We start from the raw sequence: 15,712 nt of genomic DNA, 5'->3' as shown, positions 1-15,712 counted from the left end.
CTGTTCTATCTTCCAGTAGATTAATGTTTGCTTTAATATTTAAATCTTTGATTTTAGTTTAGTGCATAGTGAGAGATATGGATCTAGTTTTAATCTTTGGCATGTGGAAGCCAGTTATTACAGAACCAGTTATTAAAGAGGCTATTTTCTTCCAGTGAATGTGTTTGGCTTTTTCGTTACAGATAAGGTGGCTGAGTATGTCTGTAGTTGTTTCTGCATCTTTGAGCCTGTTCCACTGATCCTCGGGTCCGTTTTGTTGCTAGCACCATCCTGTTTTGATCACAGTAGCTGTGTAGTACAGTTTCAAGTCAGGGATTATGACGCCCCCTGCTTTACCTTTGTTGCCCAGAATTGCCTTTACTATTCTAGGTCTCTTCTAGTTTCAAATTATTTTAAACATTGTTTTTTCTAATTCTGTGAAGTATGCTGTTGAAATTTTGATTTGATTGCATTAAATTTGTATAAAAACTTTGGGAGTATGACCATCTTCACTACGTTGGTTCTTCCTATGCAAGAGCAAGAAATGTCTTTCCATGTCATGATATCCTTTTCAATTTCCTTTTTCAGAGTGGTCTAGTTTTCAATGTAAAGGTCTTTTATTTTCTTCATTAGATTGATTCCTGGGCATTTCATTTTTTTGGATACTATTGTGATAGGTATTTTTTCCCTAATTTCTCTCTTGGGGAGTTTATTATTCTTTTACAGAAAAAGTATTGATTTTCGAGTGCTGACTTTGGATCCAACTGTGCAACTGAATTTGGTTATTAAATATAGAAGTCTTTTGGTAGAATCTTTTGGGGTCTTCTATGTAGAGTATCAGGTCATTTGGAATAATGATAATTTAACTTCTTGTTTTCCTATTTTTATTCCTTTTATTTCTTTCACTTGTCTAATTGTTCTACCTAAAGTTTCTAGAGCGATTTTGAATAAGAGTACTGACCATGGACATCCTTGTCTTGTTCCTGATTTTAGAGTCAAAGTTTTCTGTTCTTTTCATTTCAATATGATATTGGTTGTTCTTTTCTTTTATTATAGATGACTTTTATCAAAGTGAGATAAAACCATCTATTCCAATTTTCGGTAGGATTATTATTTTTTTATCACAAATGGGTGTTGGACTTTGTCAAATGTTTTTTCTGCATTTATTAAGATGATCATATGGTTTCTGTCCTTGACTCGGTTAATATGATATATTATATTTATTGGTTTGTGTATGTTGAACCATCCTTCATTGCTGGGATAAATCCTACTTGGTCATGGTGTCTAATTTTCTTGATGATTTGCTGCATTCTATTTGCCACTATCTTGAGGATTTTTGAGTCAGTGTTTATTAGGGAAATTGACTTGTAGCTCTCTTTTCTGGTTGGATCTTTATCTGGTTTTGGTACTAAGGTAATGCTTGCTTCCAGAAATGAATTTGGAAGTATTGCTTCCCTTTTAATTTCAATAAAGAGTTTGAGATGTAGTGGCATTAAGTGTCTTCTAAATTTCTCATAGAATCCAACAGTGAATCCATCGGGACTTGGGCTTCTTTTGTTGGTAGATTTTTAATTACATTTTCAATTTTATTGACTGATATTGGGTTATTTAGAATTGTGTATGTTCTTGATTCAGATTTGGTAATTCATTTGTATCTAGGAATCTGTCCATTTCTTCTGTATTTTTTATCTTAGTAGGATATAGGTTCTTGAAGTAGAAATTGATGATTATCTGGATTTTTACAGAATCTATTTTGATCTCACCCTTTTCATTCCTAATTGCATGGATATGAGTCTTTTCTTTCCTTTGATAAGGTTGGCTAAGGATTTATCAATTTTATTTAATCTTTCAAAAAATGAACTCAATTTATTGATTTTTTGTATTGTTTCCATTGCATTAATTTCTGCTCTGATACTTATAAATTCTTCCCTGATATGAGCTCTGGGATTGACTTGCTCTTTTTTTTTCCTTTTTGAGACAAGATTTGATTCTGCAGTCCAGGATGGCCTTGAAGTCATTTTGTAGCCAAGGTGGCCTTGGCCTTGCAGCAATCCTCCTGCCCCAGCTTCCCAAATGCTGGAATGACAGGTGTGTGCCACCCTGCTCAACTCCACTCTTCTTTTTCAAGAAGATTGAGGTTCAATATAAGGTTGTTTGAGTTTGGTGTATTTTTCTGCTATGGAAATTCGACACTACAAATTTCCCTAGTAGGACTTTTTTCATTGTGTCCCATAAGTTCTGGTATGTTGTACTGGAATTATCATTCAATTGTAGAAACCATATAATTTCTTTTTTAATTTTATCTGTAACTTATTGGTTGTTTAGGAGGGTGTTATTCACTTTTTATGCATTTATGAACTTCTTGTGGTTTCTTTTACCTTGTGATTTCCAATTTCATTGCACTATTGTGTGATAATATTCAAGCATAACTTCAATTCCTTTGCATTTATTTAATCATGTGCTGTGAGGTAGAAATCTATTTTGGAGAATGTCCATGTGCAGCTGAGAAGAATGTGTATTTTGATGTTGTGGGGTGGAACACGCTGTAGACGCCTACTAAGTCCATTTGTTCAAAAGTTTGTTTCAGTTCTAACATTTTTTTGTTAATTTTTTGTCTAGTTGATTTGTCTATTTATGATAGTGGTGTATTTAGGTCCTCCATTATAATTGTATTAGTACTTATTTGAGTTTTCGTGTCTATTAATACATGTTTTATATAGTTGAGTGCACTGGTATTTGGGAATATATATTTGTAATTATTATCTTTTTCTCTTGAATTGTGCTTTTTGCAAAAGAAGAATAGCTATTCCTGTTTTTTTTTCTAGATTCCTGTTGCATGTTTCAGTCTGTGAATTTCTTTTTAAATTAAATGTGTTTATTGTAGTCAGAAAATTGCTTCTCAATCAAGTTTGCTGGTCTGTTTCTTTTTATTGGTGAATTGAGACCATTAACATTGATTGCTATAACTGATATGTGTTGATTTATCCTTGTCATGTTAGTTTCTTCTTGTTGGCTCCCCTTTACTCGTTCTGCTTAATTACTTGTCCTACCTGGTGGATTCATTCTGTTGGTGTTCATGGAGTTGAAATCCTTGTTATTTCTTTCTAGAATGTCCATCAGAACATTTTGGAGTGCTAGTTTTGTGGTCATAAATTTCTTCAGTTGTTCTTTGTTGTGAAAGTATCTTTTTTTTTTTTTTGGAAATATCTTATTTTTCCATCAATTTTGACAGATAGTTTTGCAGGGTGTGTTTATCTGAGTTGGAGGCTTTTTTTTTTTGACTTGAAATACTTCCCTCCAAGCTCTCCTTGACTTAAGAGTCTGTGTTGAGTAGTGTTCTGTGATTCTACTGGGATTTCTTTTATAGATGATTTGTTTCTTTTCTCTAACAGGTTTTAATATTTTGTTCTTGTGCTGAATTTCTGCAATCTTTATTATGTGCCTTTATGTAGCTTTTTTGGCTGTGGCTAATTGGAGTCCTATACGCCTCCTTATTTGTATGTTAGCTTCTTTTTCCTGCTTGGGAAGTTTTCTGTCATGACTTCCTTGAACAGGTTTTTTAAAATATAATTTTTCTACTTTTTTATTGACTCTGATCAATCTTATGTTGTTCTTCTAAATGTACTGGATTCATTTCTCATGGTCCCTTGTTATTTTTAAGTAATCTTTCTCTTCATGATCACTAAGTGAAATGCTCTCTTTCGTATGTGAGATTCTGTTCTCACATTGGCTCACTGTGCTGCATGTATGTTCAATGGAATTTTTAACCTCCTAGATATCTGTTTGAATCTGTTTCATGAATTCCATTTCTTTCCTATGTTGGGTGTTCATGGCTCGAGCTCTTCTTTCTTTTAAATCTGTATCTGCATCAGAGTCACTAAGCATGTCTTTCACTATCATTACCATTTCTATAGAATTATTCATTTTATTTTTTCTAGGGTCTCATTTATTTGCTTTGTTCCTTATGCTGTTATCACTTCAGGTGGGTCACATTTGGATTTTTCCACCTCATTGCCCCTGAGGTTTCCTTTGGTGAACTGGAAGTCTGGGTTTGGTCTTGTTGAAGTATCTTCTCACTTTCTGTTGTTGTTATTGTTGTGTTTTTGTTTTTAGTTTAATTACTAGGTTGATGCTTGTAACTTCCCTATGGTTTATAGCTTTATTGCTAGTCTTTAGAACCTTTGGAAAATGACTACTTCTCGGAAATGTCTTCTAGGTGTAGTTAGCTTTTAGGTTTTGAGTCTATTGCAAGATCTTAACTCTTCAGTTTATTGGAGATGAGCAGTTGCTGATTTCTTGGCCCAATCCCTGGTTGTGAGGCGCTGTGAGGCCTATAGTATTTTTATGACCCTTAGACAGTCTCAGTCTTGATATACCAGGAGAGCAACTGGTTAAAAAATTATGCCACTGGCTAAAGTAGTATGATCAGTGATAATAACAGCATCAAACACAGCCTAGAAAATGACAAATGGAAGTAACTACTAATTTGTCACCTTTAACCATATGAACTAGCTTTGTGGTTATACAACAAAATCTAAAACAAACCAGAAAATTGTACACAGTATATAAGCCCTCAGTAAAATGATTTTGTCTTCAGGGGAGAAAATGTAAAAGGGGTTATGGGAAAATATAGAGAAATAGAAGAAGGGGAAGAGATCAGAAGTAAAGTTGGAGGACAAAGGAAGGTTATGCAAACTTTGGGGAAGCTGGTGAAGAAGATAGGAGGGAACGAGAGAGAAGGGAGAAATAAAAACAAGAGAACAGAACAACAGTAACAAAAACCTGGAAAACATGTTCATTTTCATATAAAAACAAGAACAAGCAATCAAGAAACACAACAACAACAACAAAAACAAGAAGAGAGAGAGAGAGGAAATCTACTTCAAGATGTATTTCTGCTGTTACTGGTAGACAATGTGGGCAGAGTCCAGATCTCAGTTTACTAACCCCAGCAAGCCAGCTGTGGGGGACTGAATAATTCCAATGAGCCTGTACCTTTAGCTCTAGTTTCAGGCTACTTTCTGGCCAAGACTTGTCCATGGGCTTCCTCTGGTTTGAACATGGCTCCCCAACTTCCTGCTAACTTGAATTCAGCTCCCTTACTCCAGTAATGGGAACTACTAGATGGAGCCAGCAGTTGCTCTGAGTTCCAAGCTCAGTTGGCCTCTCTCCAAGATAGTTCCCAGCCAAATGCCTTCTCCTGGGGGAATATGAACCTGAATAACTCACCGGCCAGTGCCTTCCACTGTGTTCATTGCTCCTCTGCACTGGTATGTTTCTCTGTGGAGGCTTCTGCGGTCACCAGTAGTCACTGTGTGCCTGCAGGTTTGAGCTGCCTCTCCCATGCAGTGAATTTGGGCTCAGGGAAAAAGTGCTGCCTGCCTCTTTCTCCCTCTTTATCCAAGTCTCTCTCTTTCTTCTCCTCATTTGCTTCATCCTCACTTCAGATACTTCCTGAATCCTGGGTACCGACCTTCCTGCTTCTCCTTCTCACATTGCTACTGAAATGGTAGTCTGGACACTAAATCGCAGAGAGGCTCTTTCTGTGCAGCACATCACTCTGTAATCTTCCTGGAAGTCATGGAGTGATGCTTCTTTATTCTTTATAGCTTGTCATTTCCAAAGCAGAGGTTTCCAAATAACTTCACTGATCTCACAGTTGCACCCAAATTAGAAGGCTCACAAAACGTTTCCTGTTGTTTAAGACAATGTTAGTGTTTCTTGCTCTGACAAGCTGATCCAGACTCTCTAATCTCTCATTTTCTATCACTTAAAGCTAAGGGGTAGTTGCTCAGTAGAAAACTGAGCTAAAGTAAGAAAAGTTAAAATGAACTTAAGTCATTCAGGCTCTCCTTCCTCCTATAAATGAGTCTTCCTTGATTTGTTTTTTTAAATTTAGAAGCAGTAAAGCAATGGTTGATTGTGCGAAGAGAGCTTCAACACTGATGACATGGTTTCCAAGAGGTCTGTCGGTCTTTGCATAAAATGCAATAGGATAACTCAATCGACATTTATTGAATAGCTACTAAGTGCCTGGGCTTAAAGAGGGTTCAGGAGACACTGTGAAAAAGATAACAACCTGGCCTTCAAAGTGGTGGGTGCCAGGGAGGGAAAATCTAAATCCAGTTGTGAAAACTACCAATAAGATGATGACCTTTATTGCAGTATTTTGGTCGTCTCACCAATGAGTTTGTAATTGAGAGCAAGGACATTTAGAAACAGTTGTACAATAAGCTTCACATTTTCTAGTGAGTTTAGGATGTTATTTATTTATTTACATTTTTTTTTTTTTTTGGCGCTGGGAATCAAACTCAGGGCCTTGTGCTTGCCAGGCAGATGCTGCGCTGCTAAGCTACATCCCTGGCCCTTTATTTCAGTTTTTAAAAGAAAAATCTCAAAATCACCTTGAAAGAATAAGTGAGATTATTATAATGTTGAGTAAAAGCTGACATTATGGGGAATAGGGAATTCACTTAAAGAAATATAGAGGTAAGATCGTACAGAGGAAATGAGCTTTTCAGCCTTAAACTGTGGATCGTATTGAGTGCTCCAAAGATGAGTAGATTGAGTAGACTTACATGGTTAGTTAAATTTTTTCTTAGCATTTTAAAGGATTTTTTTCAGGATACAAGTTATAAATTTCTATAAAAATATTACATGTCCATATGAACTATAGTTTTTGGGGACAAACAACTCACATCAAACGTACATTATTTTCAAATTTTCAAAAAAAACTTGACACAAATGAATTAGTGAGTGCTAATTCAGATATTAATGACTACACGAAATTTTGTTTGTCTGAAAATTTTTTCTTAGTTACTTTGTCATTGCTGGGACAAAATACACAGCACATACAACTTAAGGGAGAAGAGGTTTAGTCTGGCTCTTAATTTATTCAATCCATTGTCTGCCGGTTCCAAGGTATGGTGGAAGGATTTAGCTGAGGAAACCTGCTCACATCATGATGGTCATCAAGCAGAGAGATGGTGGAGGAGCCAGATCAGGTGTCCAGTGATCCACCTCCTTCTGGTCCCACCTTTCTATAGCAAGTCAGCTATTGCACTCCAGTGACCCAATCACCTTCCAAGTACAAACAGTTGCAATGTGGATAACATTCTCACTTTTTTTTAATAAGAAAAGAATTCCCAAGTAACTTTTTGATAAGTGAAAATACCATCAGAAGCAAGAAGCAAGACTCCAAAGATTCATTTTCTCCGAGTTACATGGCCCTGTGCTTGAAGCCATTACTCTGAACTTATTATATATATATATATATATATATATAATATATATATACACACATATATATGTATACATATATATGTATATATATATATACACATATATATGTATACATATATATGTATATATATATACTTTTTGCACAGAATACATTTCTAAAAATGATACGATTTCAGTGGAAACTTCAGCAAAAACATGAGTTTTCTTCTTAAGTACAATGCTCTAGAAGTCAAAATATATGCAAATATCCAGGAAGGGGCCTACCCATCCCCTCAAGTCACACTGCAGTCCCTTTCTGCCTGCCATTCTGCCCATCTGTCTTCCTACTTCAGCCTTCTTGAAGCCTCCTAGATTATTTGAACTAGTCTCTTATCTAAAGCCCCTCGTGGCTCTCTGCTGAGCTCAGTAAAGGCCAAATGTTCCTTCTTCAGAGCTGTAGGTCAAGGCTCTGTGCATGTTAGGCAAGTGCCTCACCACTGAGTTACACCCAGCCCAAAGCCAAACCCTTTAGCATGGCACACCACGCCTCCATAACCTGACTTTTCAGGTTCATTTCCATCACTATCCAGCGTACACCACATATTCTCCCACTGCATCCTTCCTGGAGTGTGCCATGCATGCATAATGTCTTCCTGCTTTTGTCATGGCTATACATATTTTCTGTCCAGAAAGCAGTTCAAAGGCCACCTCCTTTAAGAAATTGTATCTAACTCCCCCTGCAAAAGGAGAGGTCTATACATAATGACTGTCTAGAACAACACTTCTCAAAATGCCTCATCAATATTTGTCAAAATAGAATACTTTCTTTCTATTCCTCGGTTGCTGCTAAGACCTCAGAGTTTGTGGCTGAAAGACTAAGCACTACGTAGCACCATATGCCAATGTGGGATGCTGGGCACAGTGGTGGAAATGCAAAGGACAGGCTGGAAGGCAGGTTTTGTGAGTCCATTGTCGTCTTCTGAGATATAAAAGGTTTGAAGTGTTAGATGGGGAGGTGCTTTCTTCTGAGTAGTGACAATGTGTGCTGTATGATTCTCCTCCCCTACCCACAGTGAGGGAGTAGAGAGAGGAAATTTCCTCTTTTCTCAAATTGAGCAAGATGGCTTCCACGGGACCATACCGGGGAAAACCAGAAGTCCTATAGATCTCAAGGATAGTTATTGATTCTGTGCCAGAGAATACTGAGGGAGAGATGAGGGATGGAGCCACCTGCGCCCCAGCCCAGCAGAGGATGACAGGTCTTCATGGGGGGAATAACCTGCACTAAAATTCATAATGACCAGCAGGAGTGCATGAGTGTTTCCCATTGACCAGAAATGGGGCTTGTTGGAGTAGAACAACCTAGAACTGGTTTTGAACCCTGCCCAAGAAGACAGCCTGAAGAGAGATTTGCCAGTAGAGATTTGTCTGTGGATGGCTATGGAGTAAGGGCCAGAGCAGAAGCCAAGGAATAGGCATTTCCTACATCTTCAGAAGACTCCAGTGGGAGTGCCTGGGTCCCCTGGGAGCACCCCAATAGGAAGTAAGCTTTAGCATTCCAAAGCCAGAAAGCATAATGCTGACAAGGGTGCTTGATGGTTAGAACCTGTTTATTTGTCTTTCCTGGCCCCAGCCCTGGAGCAGGCCCACAGTGGGGAGGGGAAACACAGGCAGGAGAAGCTTGGAGCAGGGGGATGAGAGGAGAAACTGGCCCTGAACTTTCTTCCTCACAGTGTAGCCTGAGGCAGCCCCAAACTGGGAGCTGAAAAGTGCTGCTTGGAATGACAGTTGGAGTATTAAATAGAACTAAAATCAGACTGTTCTTGCGACTGGCCGAGACAGAGGGACTCTGCACTGAGCGTATCCAGTAGCATTTATGGAATCTGTCTGCAAGTTCATCTACTTGCCATGTAGGGAAGATAAAATTCACAGAATGGGGTTAGACCACTCGCAGAGAGAAAAGAAAGAATATAACCTCCAATCCTAGTCTCAGTTTAAAGATCTACTTGTTCAGTGTATCAGTGACATTGCTTATTATTTTGTTGCTTCCGTACACTGAAATATTCTTGGGAATAGAGACCATATATTCGTCTTTATAAACCTTAATTAAGTAATATCTGCCACATAGTAAATGTTTGTTGAAGAAATAAAGGAACAAATTGATATATGCAAGTCACTTAGTGTAGTGATTTAGAGTTCAAAGTTGGTCTTTTCCAACTACTAGTTGTGAGTTTCTTTAACCAGTTACTTATCAATTTAAGACTTGATTTCCTTGGTTTTTAAGTGGCAATAAGATAGTTCTTACTTCATTAGATTTACTTGAGGATTAGATGTGAAATAATTCAGGTAAAATGCTTAACATACTGGTCAGTACATAAAGGATGATAAATGAGCATTGTATGTCAGAATTGTTGGAGATAGACTTGCATACATTTGAATGTACTGAACAATCCCCATCCCAGCTGTTGTTGTTGTTTTGGTGTTGGGGATCAAACCTAGGGCCCCATTCACAATGTTAGAAACATACTTTACCCCTGGACTACATCTCTAGTTTCCTTGATCTTGGACCAAGCTGGGCCTGGTGACCTTGATGTCTGGGTCTCTCTGCTTCACTTCCTCAAGAAGGAAACTAATTTTCTTCTGGGTTAAGGAGTGGCAGTTGCTTTGCTTCATCAGGTAGTTTTGCTTTAGGGAAAATTGTGTTTCTATGGCCACTCAATCAAAATTTCTGCTGGGCACCTGAGATCTCTTTCTTGGATCTTTCTGGGGTTTTATGGCACAGGCCAGCCCACTTCTGAGCTCTTCCAAAAGCTGTGCAAGCTTCTGTGCCTTTGATAAGTCAATTACTATTGAATTTTGGCTTCCAAAATTTTGTTGCTATTGCTTCCTGTCTGTACTGTGTATTTTAAATGAAATTCTTTTCTCCTCATTTGGGCAGAAGGCAAATGAATTTGACAAGTTATGATTATGAGTATTCAAACTGCTATATATAACCTGAAGTACATGAAATTTTTATAATGAGAAAAATAATTGTTGTTGTAAAAAAAGAATTGATCTGGTATAAAAAGTACATGTTCTTTTTTTTTTTTACATGTCAGGTTAATGATACATCTATTCCATTAAAAAAATCCAAGTAGAAAATAAGTGCTTCAGCATTTTGAACAAGTAGCATCACCAGGAACTTGAGGTTATCAGACAAGGCTTCATGGTAGAGATGGAGTTTACTAGGACTCTGAATAAAGAGCAAAATTTGGTATTCTTAAATGTAGAAAATCAATTTCTCACTCATTTACTTATCAATTATGTGTAATTTGGGATATTAGCTACTGTAGTTGCTACTGCTTTGGGTTTCTTGGCATTTATTTTCCCTTGTTATATTTGAAAGAAGCCTGAGCAACAGAGAGAAGCAGGATTTGGGAGACAAATGACCATAGTACTAGAGCCCATATCTAAAGCTAGGGTATGAAAGAACTTCTAACATGGAGGAGACAACAGTATGCTTTGTTTTTCTTAAGTTAGTTTTAGTTGAATTTCAGTCATTTGCATCAATAAGAGTGCCAACTAATATAACAGGGTAACAGGGTTAGTTGTATTTAGCTTGGAATTTGAGAAGAATACCACTGTGAATTTTAGAAGAATACCACAGTGAAAAAAGCTACAAACCACTGAGTCTAATTTGATGGCCAATGACATTGACTGTTTTTTAAAATAGGAAATACAAATCAAAACTACAATGAAATGCCATCTTGCTGTAGTTAAGAAACAAGTCAGCATCTCCTGACATCAGCCATGCTGGAATCTGGAGGACCAACCAAGAAAGCAACGAACCAACCTGCCTGGTAAGCAGTGAGCTGTAGGCAGGCCGGGGAGAGAATAAGACAGTGTCTCCCATGAGCCTACCAGCACGCGGGCTGAGAATCAAATGTCCTATGTCCCCCCAACCCCTGCCCTACTAGACGGTTCCGAGGTCAGCCGGAGTTGATAGCAACTAAAGTACATTAAGCAACTAAATGCTTGCATTGTTTGGTTGATTATGCTGACCTTGGGCCAGAGCTCTGAGCATCTCTTGGGAGGATAACTGTATGCAATATAACAAATATGGAGGATTTTCTTCTGTCTTCTCTTTGAAGGCCAATATTATTTTCACTGTTTTGTTTTGCTCTGATTGTTTTGCTCTAGTCAATATTCTGTTGTGATTGGTTTTCTAGTGTTCTGTTTTTGGTTTGATTTTGCTATACCTGGTTGAATGGACAACTATTGTGATGATAACGAGATATGCTATGGTACCTATTGCTGTTATCCTAGTATCCTGCTCTGAAGTTCTGTACCAGTTTCACTGCATTGTCTTGATTGGCTTTGTTCTGTCTTGTATAGTTATATTTTACTATCTTTAAAATAAAGTAAAAAGCAAAAAAAAAAATGGTTATTCTTTCTTCCCTCTATCCCTCCTTTCTATCTGTCTCTGTCTCCCCCATACATCCATCACCACCACTGCCATTACCACATCAAACAAAGAAGAAGTAACATCAACAACAATAACAAAACAAATACTGGCAAGGATGTGTGTGGGGGGGAAGAACTCATAATTGTTGGTGCAAATGTAAATTGATACAGCCATTATATAGGAAAGCTCCTCAAAAGACTAAAAATAGATGTATCATGTGGTCTAGCCATTCCATTTCTGGGTGTATATCCAAAGAGCATGAAGTTAGCATACAAAAGAGACACTTGCTCACCCATGTTCACCACAGCATTATTCACAATAGATAAAATATGTTATCAACAGGTAAGTGGAAAAAGGTGTGGTATGTCTACACAATGGGGCATTATTCAGTCATAAGGGAAAAAATGGAGGATACTATGTTAAGTGAGATAAGCCAGACAGACAAATACTGTATATTCTCTCTCATGTGACAGCTAAAATAAGTTGACTTGAAAGCAGAGTGGTGATCACTAGAGTTTGGAAACGGTGTGTATTTAGTAAGTGTGTGTGGAAAAAGGGAGGTTGGATTTGACTAATGCATGTTACATGCTCGTGTGGAAATATTATGCTAAATTCCATTAATATGTACAATTACTATGTTTTAATAAAAGAGACTAACTTGAATAACAACTTGCAGGTTCTCATTAAGTGTATTAGTGGTAGATAATTCTCATCTTTGCCTCTAGGGAGAGTGGGGATAAACTAGTGCCTGCATTTTCCCTCTGGAGCTTGTTATTTTTTCTCATAACAGATGAATTATTTGTAAGCAAAAATTAAAGATAAAAATCAGTTCCTATCATCTTTCAGAAATGTGGTGAACATGTCCCTAGAGCTATGAGAGCCGGGAGTAATTCATCTATAATGCGCTTCCGGAAGGCAGAGCCCACCAATCCCCAAGTGTCAGGTCAGAGGGCCGATGCCTCTATGCTTTAGATGGAAGTTCTCACTGTAGCAGCGAGGACAAGAGAGCAAATCTGTGGATGACATGGCAAATTATTTCATTATAACTAATTAATAAGTAAGCACTCACTATACATCCACCATTGTTTTCAGTGCTTTTGATATAATGCCATAAACGCAAGGATTAAGTACTATTATCATCACTACTCTCATGTGTCAGATGAGAAAGCTGAGGCACAAAGTTGTTAAGCCAAGTCAGGCACAAAGCAGTGTGATCCTAGCACTAATCATGATACTACACTCACTTGGGTTTACGGTCATCTTACCCAAGCACCCTTTATCACACTAACAAGTCTCAAATATTCACTGACAAACTAAGGGTAGGGGTTCGAGGCAGGAGACAAAATTATTCAATCAGGAAAAAAGGGAAAACTATTTCTTCATGAATGCTTTCCTTCCTTAGTTTTAGTGGTGGCCACCTGAATTTTTCTTGTGCAACTTTAAATATGCTACTGAGAAGGTTTGTTATTATAACATTTTCAAAATTATGTACCTTTGTGATACTCAGAGAGTTTCATCCATTCATCCAGTTATTGGGGACAGACTGGTTTGCAGGCTGTCTCTGCCCTGGTACCTGTTTCTCTAACCCTTTCTTTGCTAACAATCTTGGTCATGTGTAGGTGTGATGAGATGATCCCCTGCTCTCAAGTGTGATGAACGAGTGGCCTCATTCTGGAAAATGAGATGTTAGCAGAAGCCCTCATAATGCTCTGTAAGACCCTGAATGGCCAGGCGCCTCCAGCATCTCTCTGAACCCATTTCTTAGTATTTGTAGCTGGCTCTCTCTGCTTTGGTTGCTCTGGCCTCCAGCTGGGTTTTGATTATCTTGAGCTTTTCCCATAATACTAGCTATTCTCTCTGTCTGGAATACTTTCTCCTAATAGCTCCCATCTCCTTACAACTGTTCAAATGTTACCAGCTTGTGAGATCCCCTGACCATTCTATTTTTAAATTAAATTAGATTTTATTTTAATTTTGCCTTTTTGAGATAGAGTTTCACTGTGCAGTTCAAGTTGGCCTTGAACTTACTTTGTAGCCCAAGCTGGCCTTGAACTTGCGGCAATCTTTCTGCCTCAGCCTCCTAAGTGCTGGGATTTTTAGGCATGTACCACCATGCTACCTTCCTCTATTTAAACATCCATCCAGGAGAAGGCATGGAAGCCCTGTGGTTTGTCGCATATCTTGGCCTATAAATCTCCTCCATCTGGCTGTTCAGAGCTGTATCATATATATACCAGTAATTGTAAGTGTTTTCCTGAGTTCTGTGAGTCATTCTAGAAAATTGAGTCCAGGGGGTGGCAGGAATTGCAGAGTTGTAGTTAGCCAAGTGGAAACTTGGGTAGTCTAGGCTTCATCTGTAGCTGACACATGAAGTGGCGGTTGGTTGTGTGAGATTGTGTTCTAAACCTGTGAAGTCTGATGCTAATTCTAGGAGTCAGTAAAACTGAGTCACATTGTTGGGAAAGATAGCACGGGAGGAAAAATGTCCCACTCATTTGATGTCAAGAAATAAAGGATCTGCTAGACCAGCCACAGCTGATGGACACATGGTGTTGGCAAACAGGAAATATGACAGAGCAGTGGACAGAGCAGGAACCTCTAATCCCCGCCTTCTGCTTCACTGCAGCAGTACTGCAGGTGGGCTCTGCTCTGTCACTAAGCTAAGTGACCAAACGGAATTTGGAGATGGGGATAGATCTGACACACAAGAATGTGTAAAGCAATGTAAAATAATGATAAACTTGCTAAACAGAAAATCCTTTAATTAGTTGTCTTTACTGCTAAAGTGAAAGTGAAAAGCATTAACATTGAGTGTTGATAGTTGACCAGATTTAGATTTTGGTCAGTCTGAACTTTAGTGGCTAGCTTCAAGGCCACTCCCAGAGGCGTAAATTACGCTGAGAAAATAGAAAGTATTTGTAAGCTCTCTGGTCACCAAGAAGGTAGGCCATTTGGGACAGAGGCAAAAACCAACTAGCAAATCCAGGGTGGTATAAGGTGGAGTTGTCTCATTTCATAGATTCAGTCTCATCTGCTTCTTCAAGATCCTGTACTAACTAAAATGGATTGTAAGAGTTGGAGATTGCAGGGTGCAAGAGGCATTTTCAGATTAACACTGATGACAATCACAGATGGTTATGTGGTGTGCAGACACAAGGTTATTCCTGAGGGGTCAGCCGGCCTGTGGATACAAGTCACTGTAAAGTATGTCCTGAGAAGTGGAACTGTTCAACTCTGTCTAAAAATTTCAAGTGGAAATTGCTCTATAAATTTTGAGGGAACACCCTGGATAAAGCAACCAATATGTTTCATATGCAAGCCATGTGGGACTTACTTTATGACAGCCAAGGTAGCCACCCCAGAATAGGTCTGTTACCCAGGTCATAGTAAATGGGCAAGAAGGAATCTCTTCCATGGGTACTGTCTTAGTTACTTTTTACTTATTGCTGAGACAAAATACCTGAAGCCCAAGTTGGGAAAGGAAAGATTTATTTCTTACAGTTTTTGGAGGTCCATACTTAGTTGGCTCCAAGGCAGGTGGGCATGGCTGGGCCGCAGTTCATGGTGGCTGCAAACAGCAAGCAGGAACCAGCAAAGAGCAAGACACACCTTCTTCCTGCCATTACATCACATCCTGGCTCCACCCCTATTGTGGGTGGAGCACTGACACCATCAATCCAAGCACTAGACAATGAACCATCACAAATGCACAATGCAAACTCATGTGGCCTGGGGGCCACAGACAGAAACCATGACAGGTACCTCATGTAATCTTACTGCTGCAAAACTGAACAGCGTGGTATAGTTTACTGGATTTGCTGTCTTAGCTACTCCTTAAATTTACTGATATCACAATCATTAAAATAATTCATAAGAAAACGGGGAGATGCAGAGGACAGGATCAAGGGCTGTGTCCCAGCAGGTTCCTAGAATCTTGGTTGTTATAGAGATGCGAGATGGTGGTATTGGAAAAAGTCACTGATACAGTGGTGTCAAGGTTGTGTAGATCGGGGGATACCTACTATCCTCAACCACTAAACATCTCTTTCTGCCTTCTTCATTTATCCA

General features: G+C 38.5%; 1 long non-coding RNA gene across 1 annotated transcript in view; it reads right to left on the bottom strand.

The window, feature by feature from the left end:
• Positions 1-15,275, bottom strand: part of LOC134477355 (uncharacterized) — a 68,328-nt gene extending 53,053 nt beyond the window's left edge. The window contains exon 1 of the long non-coding RNA XR_010049358.1: positions 15,144-15,275. This is a non-coding gene — a long non-coding RNA (uncharacterized LOC134477355). The remainder of the gene's footprint in view (positions 1-15,143) is intronic.
• Between the last annotated feature and the right edge of the window lie 437 nt (positions 15,276-15,712).

The sequence above is a fragment of the Cavia porcellus genome, unplaced genomic scaffold (genome assembly GCF_034190915.1).
Source record: "Cavia porcellus strain 051 isolate PalLab524CR breed Dunkin Hartley unplaced genomic scaffold, mCavPor4.1 scaffold_8, whole genome shotgun sequence".
Taxonomy (NCBI): Eukaryota; Metazoa; Chordata; class Mammalia; order Rodentia; family Caviidae; genus Cavia; species Cavia porcellus.
The sequence above is the reverse complement of the archived record's forward strand: the minus strand, read 5'-3'. Positions and strand labels throughout refer to the sequence as shown.